This window comes from Grammomys surdaster, unplaced genomic scaffold (assembly GCF_004785775.1).
Source record: "Grammomys surdaster isolate TR1022 unplaced genomic scaffold, NIH_TR_1.0 224, whole genome shotgun sequence".
Taxonomy (NCBI): domain Eukaryota; kingdom Metazoa; phylum Chordata; class Mammalia; order Rodentia; family Muridae; genus Grammomys; species Grammomys surdaster.
In genome coordinates this window covers 9,814,352-9,827,522 of record NW_021604669.1, presented here as the reverse complement: position 1 = coordinate 9,827,522, position 13,171 = coordinate 9,814,352, and the positions used below count along the sequence as shown (strand labels likewise).

The following is a 13,171-nucleotide window of genomic DNA, read 5'->3' as shown; positions in this document are numbered from 1 at the left end:
TGGATGGGTACCCTGGAAGGTGTGGGTAGGACGAGGGGGTGGGCGGGGGGTGTTCACGTCGCTCTGCCGATCGCGTGGGTTCTGGGTAAGGGAGGGGAGGGGAGGGGAGAAGAAAAGACAAGACACAGAAACAGCACTCCTGGGAATGTAGATACTGGTGGGACCTGGAAGCCAAGGAAGTTAGAGTATTAAGAGACACAGGCATGATGCTGTCTCACCAACTTAGCTTAAAGGCTCACCATGGCTCCCCTCCCCTACTCACACCCCTAGCTAATCAGTCTCCATGACAACCAACTTTGTTACGTGTCCATCCACCTTCCACCCTCTGTTCCTACCCACACCTTCCAGGGTACCCATCCAGCACGGAAGAGACCCTCATCCTGGAACCGCAGCACCTATGAAAGAAGCTGGGCATGGTCCTACGCACACACACCTATAACCCCAGCACTCATCAGGACAGGCAGGAGAATCAATGGGGCGTTCTGGCTGGCAGCCTAGCTGGGAAAAAAAAAGCAAGTTCCTGGTTCAGTGAGAGGCTCTGCCTCAAAGGAATACAAAATAAATGAAAAAAAGATACCTGAAGTTCTGTGCAGAAGCATGTGCAACCATATATTCACATGTGCATACACCACATATATTATACCCCTCCCTCTCTGTGTCTTACACACACACACACACACACACACACACACACACACACACACAGAGAGAGAGAGAGAGAGAGAGAGAGAGAGAGAGAGACATAATACCTAGCAAGTCTTCCTTTGACCTTCCCTGCAAGGCATGGTCATGTACCTTTTTATAAGCACACCATGCTACTGTATGTGCCTGCATGACCACACGAAGCACACACATGCACATCTTCGTCCACGCACATCTCCATTTACACGGAAGGTCCCAGATGGGCAGAAATGGTGCAAGAGCATAACTCGACAGCTGCATGCAGTAGGCACTTAATAAAGAAAGAGAGAGAGGAGGAAGAGGGAGAGGTACCGTTAGCTGTTAAGGTACTCAGGAAGATAACCGCTGCTGGAACGGTCAGAGAAGGCCTCACAGAGAAAGTGCATGTGAGCCATCCTTAAAGAGGCAGCAGCATTTTGGGAAGCCAAAAGGAGGAAAAGGAAAACTCAAGTGGAAAGAGCAAGACAGTGAAGACACAGAGCACACGGCGCAGGGGAGGCCTTCAGGACGGCACTAACAAGTGTGTGTTAAGAGAAGGAGGAGACCAAATGTCATGTGAGATAGCTCGTATTCCCATCAAGTTATTAGTTAAGTTTGGGCTTTTCTGTGTGTTTGTTTTGAGACAGCATCTCACTATAAACACTTGGCTGGTTCCATATCACAGAACTCCCATCTACCCCCGCTTTTCACATGCATGGAATAAAGACATGCATCAGCAAACCTAGTTGGTTAAGGAAAAAAGAATGGGGGGGGGCATGGATGTTGAAGCTAATTATTACATAGTAAATAAAGTACTCAGTGTCTCGCTCCTTCCATCCCTCTGCTTTGACATCTTCAATATATTCTCCTTAAGCTGGGTACCAATCTCATTGTCCCAATGGTTGCATGTTCATGGTAACACAAAATGTGTTGGCTTGCTTTGAGACTAGTCTTAAGATCACTGTGTAGACAAGGATGGCCTTGAACTCCTGATCCTCCAGCCTCCATCTCCCAGGGCTGAGATTGCAAGCATGCTCTTCTACACCGGGCTGGAGAATGACCATTGGGTTTCTTGCATGCTAAGCAGTGCTCTACCAATGTAGGTTATCCCCAATCCTAAATGTATTAAGTATGGGACAAGATCTTTCCCCAGTTCCACATCTAATGCATTGGCCAGAATCATGTCATGAGTCCAGGCCTAAACCAATCACTGTCAAGGGGACAAGAGCGTGGTGATGATTTACCCCTGGAGCCTTACTTTCCTCCTGAATGGTCCTGGAATACAGACTTTTGGCGATCAGTGCCTTGTCAACAAAAAAGAAGGGAAAATGATATTTGGCATGCACCAGTGTCTGTTATAGATTCCTACCCCCTCACCTCCAAGACATCTCCATGCCTATAGCATGTCTTAAGAATTCTGGAATAGCTAATACTGACTGCCAGCTCAACAAGATCTATAATTCTTCTGAGCATGTCACTGACGGAGTTTTTATTTTGAGCTAATTTAGGCTAGAAAACACACTAAATTTGGACAGTACTATTCCGTGGCTACAGTTCAGACTGAATAAAAAGGAGAAAGCGATCTGAGCACCAGCATCCATCTCTCTGTTTTGTGACTGTGGATGTGACGGGACCAGCCACCTCAAGGCTCCTACGTTGGAAGGCAGTGCCTTCCTTGCTCTGGTGGACTGTCTCCTCAAAGCGTAGCCAAAATAAACCCTTCCCCTCTTAAATTACTTGGTACAGCAACAAGAAAAATTTATTAATTGAAGTTTCCTTACTACCACAGAATGCTTGACTCTGGAGCGTTGTGAAAGAAAGAGAGGTCTCAAAAGCTCTTCAGTTTTGAGAAGTTCAAAACCATGACACTTGTATCAGCACATTTCTGGTGAGGGTGTCATGGCAGGTGGTACATGCTGGCTGGCAATGGTGACAGCATGTGTCAGGGCAAGCAGTCTCACGTCTGAGCTAGGAGGCAGAGAGAACTGGGTGGAGCCAGGCTGACTCCCTTTGTAACAACCCTCTTGAGGCACGGAAGAAGTGCCTTTCCAGGGTAACTCCTGATCCCACCCCCTTACCTTTCCCCACCCTCCCCATTGCTCCCATGACTTCCCACTCCTAAAAGTTCCAATATCTCTCACAAACACACCAAGATGATCAAACCTGATGCACACATCCTGGGGCACACAATTAAGGCTCATCCAAGCCACCGAGCATAGCGCAGCCTGCAGAGAGTCCGCACCTCCACCCCTCTGCCAGTCTATTTTAGGCCTGAGGAAGTAACTGTCCTGTGAGAGGAAGCTTGCTAAAGCCTATTACAGGAAGGTCTATAAAGATGCTGCTGTTTGAGTTTCCACATGAAGGGTTCCATGATAGTGGGGGGGGGACAGGAAACAGTGGGGACAACTGAATTCCAGAGGCAGCCCTGAATGCAGTGTTGTTTCAGCTAAGAGCTTTACCTTTTTCTCTGAGCAAATAATACAACACTTAGACCTTTCCCAAAATAGCCAACGCATGCCTACCACAAGGATTTGGTCCACCTTTCCTCAGGGTGGACTCCCCTTCCTCAGTAGCCCTGAAATCTTGCCCTGAGCTCAGATGGCACCCCTCCGTTACCAAGCTCTCTCTGATCATGCCCCTGGAATGACATCATTGACCCTGCAAGCTCACGGCTGATATCTCCCAGCTCTCCTATGGGGAGTTGTCAGGGGACATGGGTCCAACATTACAAAATTACACCTTTCTCTTCTGTCCACCTGTCAAGTACTTGGGTACCTAACTTCTGATTCTCCATTATCAATCCTAAGTGCCCAGAACACAGTAAACCAGGCAGGAAAACTTTTCCAACTGATGAAGCCTCCCCGTGTTTCCTTTCCCTAACTGATCAAGCAAACGGAAACTCTCCTCACACTTTGGTCTTGCACCTATCACGTGCCAGAAGCTCAGGCACTTTCATTATATGATGTTTTACTTGACACCTCCCCACCAAAACAACAACAACAACAACAACAAAAAACCTGTGAGATTTTTCACCATTTACAGAAAAGGAAATGAAAGTTCAGGAAGGCTAAGAGAAAGGCTAAGGCTAGACCCTGGAGGGCCATATGAAGAATCAGGATGGACTCATATCTTCATACACATATAGAGTATGGGTACTGAGCTTAACGTCTTGCCATTTATTAGCCATGGGACCTTGAGGGAGTTAGTGTATCCTTGTGGTTAGAACACCTTCTCTCCTCACAGGATTATGATGGAAAGCGAATGACATAGAGAAAAAAAAAACGCGTTAGGACACTGCTAGACAAACATCCACAGGAACGGAACAGCATCAATTATAACTGCTTCCATGCCCGGGGCTTCCCATGCCATCATGAAGAAAGTGTTCCATCACCCAATCACTTTAGGCAGGAAGATGGACCTGCAGAGAGGACAGGCCACTAGAGTGCATGAGGACCACCCCTCAGAGGAGCAGACCAAGAGACCAGTGGGTTAAAGCTCATAAAACAGACCCTATTCCATAATGATTTTAAGTGGCAGCCCAGCACACAGTTGTGGAATCTCAGAAGTCACAAGAGCTAGCTCAGCTCCCCAAAGCCCAGCTGCTGACAGTATACCTACACACAGCCCTTATCTGATTGAAAAAGCTCTGAGACTAACAGACACAATCCTACTCTCCCCATGTCCACTGCCCCACAGTAATCTTGTCTTTAGTGAGCATCAAGCCCTAGACTAGAACTCGGAATCCCCAATCTTAATTTAGTGATTTTTTTTTATCTTCTATCCTTTGTATCTAGCTGTCTTCTGTCTCCCTGCCCCCTCCCTTCTTCCTTATGAAATAGTTTTTCCTCACCACTAGTCAATGCTAGACACTGAAGCTTGCAGGAACCCTGAACCAGGTTCCCTCCTTTTCCGGCAGTAAGTACCTACAGCAGTTGAAGACAGGAGCAAGCTCAGTAAATCCTTGCTCTCTGAATTCAACCTTTAAAACAACACCCCCCCCCAAAAAAAAACAAAAAACAAAAAAACCAAAAACAAAACAGGTTTGCATGTAGCCCAGGCTATCTTCAAACTTGGTAAGTGGCTAAGGATAACCTTGAACTTTTCCACCACCCAATCAGATTACGTGTGTACACCATCATGCCAAGCTTATAGGGTACCAATGATTTAACTCGGGGCTCGCTGCATGCTACACAAACACCCTACCAGCTACATCCCCATCCCAGACGCCAAGCCAACCTTTTATTGCTAGTAAGTTAATAGAGAAAGTTTTACATGTTCATGAATGTTCTGTCTTCTCTAGTCCTCTAAAGAAGCCAGAATGAATAAAGCAACCTGGTACCTACCAGAAGGAAAGGAAAGCTGAGGCCTCTTTACAAAGCCAGGGCCCTGTAAATGTCAAAGCCTGAGGGTTTCTTTCCAGACAAGTGGCAAGAAAGCCTTAGGGCAGGGATTCTCAACCTTCCTGATGCTGGGACCCTTTAATAAAGTTCTTTATGTAGTGGTGAGCCAAACCATAAAATTGTTTTCATTGCTACTTCATAACTGTAATTTTGCTACTATTATGAATCATTATGCCAATATCTGCTTTGCGGCCCTTGTGAAAGGGTCGATCGACCCACTAAGAGGTCTCAATCTACAGATTGAGAACCACTGCCTTAGGGTCTGGGTCAAGATGAGCACGGTTCCCTGAACACTCTGGGTATCAAACTCTCTTATACCAAGAGCTTAGTGACCAAATGTTCAGCCCAGAATTTCTGGCAGAAAGTCAGGGGCCCACAAAACATTCAGGGCTGCTGCAGAAGCATAAAGACTCCCTGTAGAGACAGAGAGTCTTTTGGTACACAGAATGGGTGAGGGCCCCTTGGAGCCCAAACCACTGTGTTCCCAAAACAGAATACACTACAAATAAAAGAAGTAAATCATCCAGAACAAGCATCACGGGTCAGTCTGAAAGTGAATATCAGCATGTTTGAAATAATATAAAACAGACAGGAGAAGCCCAAAGGAAGGAGCAGGATCCAGGGATAACTGGCAAGGATAAGAAGTCGAACAGTAAGCCCTTTTCAGCCTAGGCCATCTCCCAAGCCCTTCAAGCACAGTCTGAAAAGGAACCAACAGGAATTTCTACAAGTGACACGAACAGTCATTACAACTGAAATCTTAAGGATGAAAAATTCTAGAAGCAGGACGACATGGCTGGCCAACATGAGCAATATGTAACTCTACCTCCTCTCTGTTCAGGACTGCACAGAAAAATGGGGTCCTACTCCTTCCACCAATCTCCTTCAAAATGACCCACGTTATGGGAAAGACAACAAAACGAACAGCTTCTCTCAAGATGGCTGCAACAAAGACACCATAAGGATCCCCCTTATGCTCTTCCTACATTGTCCTAGACAACTCTGTACAGTTAGTGCATAACAGAAGGGGCAGCTGGGTCATGAGCAGAGATCCCTGAGTCTACTACTGCTCCCCTCAGGCAACTGTTCCCTCTGGTCATCCTGCTTCAATGACCATCACAGACATTAGGGGACAACAACTACACAGCCTGGCTAAGCGTCCTTTATTTTACTCCGAAAGAGAAACCGCTTCAGTAAAACATGCACACGCACGCACACACACACACACGCACACGCACACGCACACGCATGCACACAGGGTTTTATGAACATAGAGGAACTCTGACCAAAAAACTTCATGCTCAGTTTTGAACAAGAAAGTATAGGCATTCCCAGAATGGGTACAGTTGCCATCTTGCAGTCCCTCTTCCTGTCCTGCCCACAGAGATCCTGAAGAGCCTGCAACTGCAGAACTTGTGTCACATCTGGAGGAAGTATCATTGGGTGTGCGCTTCTTCATCCCAAACTAGACTCCAACTGGGCCCTAGGCAAGGCTGAACCTGCTTACTCCTGTTTTTCCAAGTCTGTGTGCACCTTCACACTTCCTGGCTGGAGGCAAAAGAAGAAGAGGAAACACCAGAAATACCACAAGATTCGTGATATTTCCAGGGGGATGGGAGGGGATGACAGAGAACTTCAGGTAGCCAACGCCCTCGGCTCTGCAGCCCAGCGTGCTGGTGGCCAACAGAGCTAATGTGGATCTCCAAAGCTCTCTTACGGCCTCAGGAAAGCATCTGGTTTCCAGGAGTATCTGGGACAGGAGCCCATTTTCTCTAACTGAAAGACTGCTGAAATCTGGCCTTAATTACCCCCTAACAGCAACGTGGCTGCAGGACACATCATGGCTGAGTCCCTTGCTCTCAGACAATGAGGCCACCTACCCATGCACCACGAGCAAGCTGGGCCCTCCGATACTGCTTCCCCTCCCACCCCCAAGGCACAAATGGATTTGTCGTGAGCCAACACATGATCTCTTCTGACCTCTCTTGTGCCTTTGAGGACAAGGATGGCTCATATGGAACCACAATTTTAGCTGTATGAAAGGGACTTCATGAAGTGCTGAGAAATGAACTCTAAGCCAACTTTCAATTATAGAGACAGTCCCTTACCTCCTGCCTCCCAATTTAGAGGGTGCGATGACAGGTGAGTTGCGAGGATTTTTATAACTGATAACTTCATTCACTGTTGAGGAAGGATAAGAAGAGTTGGCATCCCTGAACTGAGAGGAAACCATCAGGCCTAACTCCCCACAGCAGAGTACAGAGGAAGGACTAAACACTCATCACTAGTGTCACAGGAAATGTCCCTGACCTGGCTTCCTTGCTGGGTTAGCAGTCTCTCCCCTGACGACCCACAGCACCTTCCCTATAAATCCCAGAGGCATCCCGAGGACATGTTCAGTTATGTGGGAAAAGGGATTGAAGGCTGCAGACAGAAACAAATGAGGACAGTGGGGCTGGGGATGTTGGTGCTTGTCTATCAGGCATGAAGTCCTGGGTTCTACCCACAGTATTCCATAAACCAGATGGAGATGCCCACCAGTGATCACAATTATAATCCTCAAATTTAGAAGACAAAAGCAGAAACATCAGAAGTCCAAGGTCAGCCTTCAGCCCTGGCTAGGGGAAAAATAAGCCATCCTAGAGAAAGTGACTGAGATTACACAAGCAGCCCAAAGCAAACATTTAATGCTTTTAAGTAGGAGAGAGAATCCAAAGGTAGGAATCAAGATGATGGCAGGAAACATGATGTGGGCATTGTTGACTTGGAAGACACAGGCCAAGTATACAGTTGGCTTCTAAGGCTGAGGAAAACCCAGCCCTCATTAGAGCTGAGAAGGATACCTTGACTTTAGAACACTGAGGCCTATCTCAGACCTCCAGAGCTGTAAGATGGTAAACTTATATTGGCTAGATCACGTTTTTGTTTTTTTATTACTGCAGCAACAGATACACTAATACACTATCACTACACTTAACTTTAAAAAAAATATACCACTTTTATTCACATGCCTGTTCCCCCAGTCAGTAAGAACAGCTGACATTTCTTGAGCCTGCATTTGCTTTCAGCATTTACCATTTAGCATTTGGGGCCAATCTGAATGTTTCCTAGGCATAAGATATGAAGAAAAGGTAACTTCAGTTCAACAGGATAATGAGGGTGCTCAAGGATCCAAGAGTGGGCCAGGAAGTTAAAAGCATCTTCCTGGAGATAAAGACATGGATGCATTTAAGAAGATAAGTGGGAGTCAGCCAATGAGAGAGGAAGAACATGCCAGGCAGGAATGAGGGAACAGATGCTCTGGGAAATGACACAGCAGGTACATGGTAAGGAAGCACTTCAGTGGCTCAGCTTCAGGCCGGGAACAATGTCTCCAGCCTTGGCATCTTGTCTTCTCTTAGTTTAAGGTCCTTTGTTGTCCTATCTGCCTGAGACCTTCCTATGGATACCAGCCTTAGCACGGTCAGTACCAAGCTTTTTCTCTGCAAATGTTAACTCCTCCTGCATTTTTTCCTGACCCCAATAGGAGGCCATCGCGACCCAAGCTGTTTGAGATAGAATCAGAGGACTCATATTTGACAGCTCTCGCCATCTCCAACCATGTCACATCATCCCTATGGAATCAATCCATCACATGTATCAGTTTCATTTCCAAGCCCTGACTGCGACTCACTAGCCCCTCCTCACCTCCATTGCAACCACTCCCCGCTACGGAATCACCATCTCCCGGAATAGCAAAGCGGCATCCTAACACAGCTCTGCTGCATCAACTCTCTGTCTCTATGACCCACTCTTCAAAAGGTCAGTCAGAGTCTACTCCTGAGCCTAAACTCAGTAACGGTGGGAGGATCCAAGCTGTGTGAACTGGGCTCTAAAATACTTATCAACTTCACCTTGCAATATTCACCTCAGTGCTCCTGAATCTGCTCGCTCCCTGGAATACTCGGAGCCCTCCTGTGCACAGAAGACTTTGTATATTCTTATCCATCTCCTCAGTTCGTCCTTCCCCCACATCTCCGCCTAGCCACTCCTCTATCTTCCAGCCTCAGACCTGGCTTTCCCTGGTAAACCAAGAGCCAACACAGAACTCACATCTTCCTCTTCATTCTCTTACATCCTACAAGTTTTCAGTTTTTAGAAGTTACCAGTTTCTTCCCAGATGCGTATGTCCTCTAGTGGACCGCAAGCTCCAGGAGGGCGGGGCTTTACCTATCCTGTTCATCACCATCTTACAGAGACTCTATACAAGGCTTAGCGTAGAGCAGGTGCTCGATGCATGTTTGTGGAATTGATGAATTAAATGAAAGAGTATAATCCTGACAATGAAAAATGAGGCTGAAAAGACCTTGCCTTGAGAACAGGGCGCTATTCATCTTTGTAAGACTACTACCTCCCACAGTGGAGCCACTTCGCGAGTGTTTACTGCATACAAGAAAGAATGACTCAATCCAGATGAATTTAAGAAAGGCTATCCTTTCTGGGAAAGACTCTCAAGGAATCCCCTTTTTGGGGGACAATTGTGTGTGTGTGACAGAGAGAGAGAGAGAGAGAGAGAGAGAGAGAGGCAGGAAAAGTGCACATCTGCCTTCGTGCACGGAGGGATGACTGAACACAGGGGTCAAATGGGGTCTCCCACTGTATCTAGAGCTAGGCCAAGTCATGCTAGCAAATTCAAGCAACCATGCTGTCTTCACCCACTCAGTGGGTGCTGGATTCATCCGGACATCTGGCTTTTTACATGCGTGCTAGGGATTTGAATTCAGGTCTTTATGCTTGTACTGCAAACACTTGTCCCCGCTGAGCCATCTCCCCAACATTCTCTTGGTCCTTCTTAGGAGGCAACAACTCTAAAGCATACAACAAGTGCTTAATAAGTGCTAGATGTCACTGTCAGCATTGCTTATGTAGGGATAATTTATGCAGATTTCTAGAAAAGACCTTGGAGCCCACATCAGATACACCAGTGAGAGCAAAAGAAGAGGGGAGGAGAAAATGAGACCTTGGTAGGGAAAACCCGTGAACAGCACAGGTACAAGGGGCTGTCGCTTCCCCGAGACCACAGCCACCTGGGTGCAACATGGAGCAGCCAGCTGGGAGGAGGGTCTGGACTAGGAAGGCTCAGTTTGAATGCCTGCATTCATCTCTGGGCCTGTAGGGCCTGCATTGGTTTTGAAAATCCAGCCGGCTGTGGTTGTGGACGACTGGAGAGGTGTAAGGAATTTCAATTTCCTTCACCAAATGGCAAGCTTGTGAAAAATCCTTTCTCTCCAACATTATCACACACTAAAAAACGAGAAGCCAGGCACTCGGCTTTCAAGAGGAAACCAGGTGGGCTGCCTAGCTCACAGAGAAAGGCGGCTTCAAAAGGGGCACTCCTAAAAATCTCACAGCACATTCTGTGACAAAACAATGCCAGTTTGCAGTTTGTTTGTTTTAAACAAAAATGAGAGAAAAGAGAAAAGGAACCCCTCCACCATATAATAACTACAATTGTATATTTCAAATCCATTTGATCGCTGAATCCCAAATCCACTTGTGTCAGTGAACAGAAGTTGGACAATACTTTTTTTTCCTTTTTCTTTCTTTCCTTTTTTTTTTAAGTTTGTAAAATCATCATTCAAGTACTAAAACTCACTATGCATTTCTAAACAGGGTAATTAAAAACCCCTTATCTCAAAATCTGTTCTTTGAGATAACTACATATCTCAGAGAGGTCGGCAATAACAGACAGGAGAGCAGGAGAAGGTGCTAAAGTGGAGAGGGTTGAAAGACACAGTTAACACTCTTGGTTTATGGCCAGCAGATCACAATCTGGCATACTCAGAGTGGCCAGGCCCCAGAGTTTAGAGACATGGAAGTTAGCTATTCCTGGCCAGGTGACCAAGTAGTTGTGTCTTTTTTTTTTAAAAAAAAAAAAAAAAGAAAGAAAGAAAGAAAGAAAGAAAGAAAGAAAGAAAGAAAGAAAGAAAGAAAAAGAAAACAGTTGTTTTCCGAGATTCTTCTATAGCCCCCTAGTCCCTCTCCCAATGGCAACTACACAGGGGCCTTCCAGTATTCCAGGTCTGGCAAAAAGACCTGGCCACTCAAGCTAGAACAGACATGAAACTGGCCTAAAAATTAAATTCTATGGTTTACAATCTCAAAACATTACTCAGCAATCCTGTACCGCTGCTATCCCAGAGTCAATTCTGCTTATACAACCTGATGGAGTCGATGGAAGGGGGAAAATGGTCTTTTACATCTGTACAGCTAAGGCTAAGGTCAAGTTAACTTGGTCTAGACGTAGCTAAGTCTCTCCTTGATTAAAAAGAACCCGCCCTACTAGGGCGCGAGATGATGTCTCTGGATGAATTAAACAGCAGAAAATCAGATACCAGCGAGTTTCTTCTTCTTCTTTTTTTTTTTTTCTCCTCTCGTTTAAACTTACTGTTGCTCTCATAAAAAGCATCAGGTTCCAAAATGGTACAAGCGGAAGAAGACACAAGGCACTGCTCAGCTCCCAAGGGGGATTACCACCCCCATTCCCGGTTTCTTTTGCTTTTAAGTGGTCTGGGGCCTGCCTGGCAGCGCCATGTCCAGGCCGGGACCCGCGCCGAGGGGGAACTTTCCTCCGCTGCGCCCGAGACAATGCGGCGGCCAATGCCCGCGCCTCCCCGCCGCGCGGAGAGAGAGCGTCCCCGGAGAACCGGGAAAAGTGCCGGGGAGAAGGAAAGCGCCCCAGAGGGCCGGGAGAGCGTCTTAGAGGAGAAGGAGAGAGCCCCAATGGGAGGGGAGAGTGCCCGGGAGGACAGAGAAAGCGCCCCAGCGGACTCCGGGAGAACCCCGGGGCGGCTGCCCGGGCCTCCTCCCAGAGCGGGGAGCCTTGCGCCCCGGGCGCACGCCCCTAACCCGGGTCCCCTCCGTGGAGCAGGAGAACGCGCGCTCCGGCGCTGCGGCTGCGGAGTCCCCGGGCCGCCCTGCCTACCCCTGCAAAGCCGGCCGCGCGCCCCGCACGCCCCCGGCTGGTGCTCTGCGGGCGGACGGGGACACCCGGAGCCCACAAGGGTGTGCGGGTGGCCGTGCAGCGCCCCGCCGCGCCTGTTCCCGCCGCCCCGCCGCCTCGCCACTCACCGGGACCGGGCGGGCCGCTGGGCATTATTCCATCACGGGCGCGGCGAGGCCGGGCGAGGCGCGGGAGCCGAGCGCGGCGCAGGAAGGGGCGGGCGACCATGTGCCGAAGGGGGGGAGGAGGAGGAGGCCAGCGACGCGGAGCCGCTCTCTCGAGCCCGCTCGGCGGTGGCGGCGGCGGCGGGCGCGGGCTGCAGGAAATCCAAACACTTCGGCAGGAAATCGGAATCCTGACTAAGCACTCCCGGCCCGCGGCTGCCCCGCGCCGGGGGGCTCCCGCCGCGTTTAACCCTTGGCCCGCCGGCACACTTCAGGGCGCAGGAGTAGGACAGTGCAGCAGGAGATGCATGGGGTGGGCCTCCTTCTTGGCCACAGAGGGCAGAGGTGGGGCTTATCATCAGAGAACCTTGGCCTTGAAGTGGAGCTTGCTAAAGCTGGGACACCAAGACTGTGGCCTCTCTCCCATCCTGCCCTGACTTCTCCTAGGCTACTTTCCCATGTTCCTTTCTGTCGATTTCTATCTTCTTACCCAGTGCCTGGAGGCAAAACCTTTTGGGTCAAGATAGCACAGTGATGATCTGGTTAGCATTCTGCTTTCAGGTCTCTGAACTCTGGTTGAAAAATGGCCTTTTCCCTCTTTCCTGCATGTGATACTTCCTTGAGGGTCAGTTTCTCAAGCAAGAAAGGAGTGTCCATAGACCTAATTTGAAAACAAGATGCTTAGACTGCTTAGATGCTTAGGCTGGCATGTTAGAGACATCAGTGAGATCTATGCTTGGTTATTACTGCAATCTAGAGTCAGCGAAGGGAGGGTGCTAACTTGTGGGATGCGTGTTCTGCATGTCTGTGTGGACCTACACAGCTCCCGGGCAGGTCTGGCCCGAGGGTGTCAGTTTCTCCTTAATTACAGGTGATTGTTTTTCTTTGAGTCTTCCAGAAACTGCTGTCTGAAGAAGAAAGGTCAGCCACTTCGTAGACCCTCTTTCTGGTGAAATTAGAAACTC

At 48.2% G+C, this 13,171-nt stretch overlaps 1 protein-coding gene across 4 annotated transcripts in view; it reads right to left on the bottom strand.

Annotated features, from left to right (window-relative positions):
- The window catches only part of Asap1 (ArfGAP with SH3 domain, ankyrin repeat and PH domain 1), a 291,208-nt gene extending 279,008 nt beyond the window's left edge, over positions 1–12,200 (bottom strand). For 2 of the 4 annotated variants that reach the window (XM_028773285.1, XM_028773286.1), the window contains exon 1: positions 12,171–12,200. The gene's annotated coding sequence lies outside the window, so the exon portion shown is untranslated. The remainder of the gene's footprint in view (positions 1–12,170) is intronic. The other 2 variants (XM_028773283.1, XM_028773284.1) reach the window with 1 other exon arrangement.
- Between the last annotated feature and the right edge of the window lie 971 nt (positions 12,201–13,171).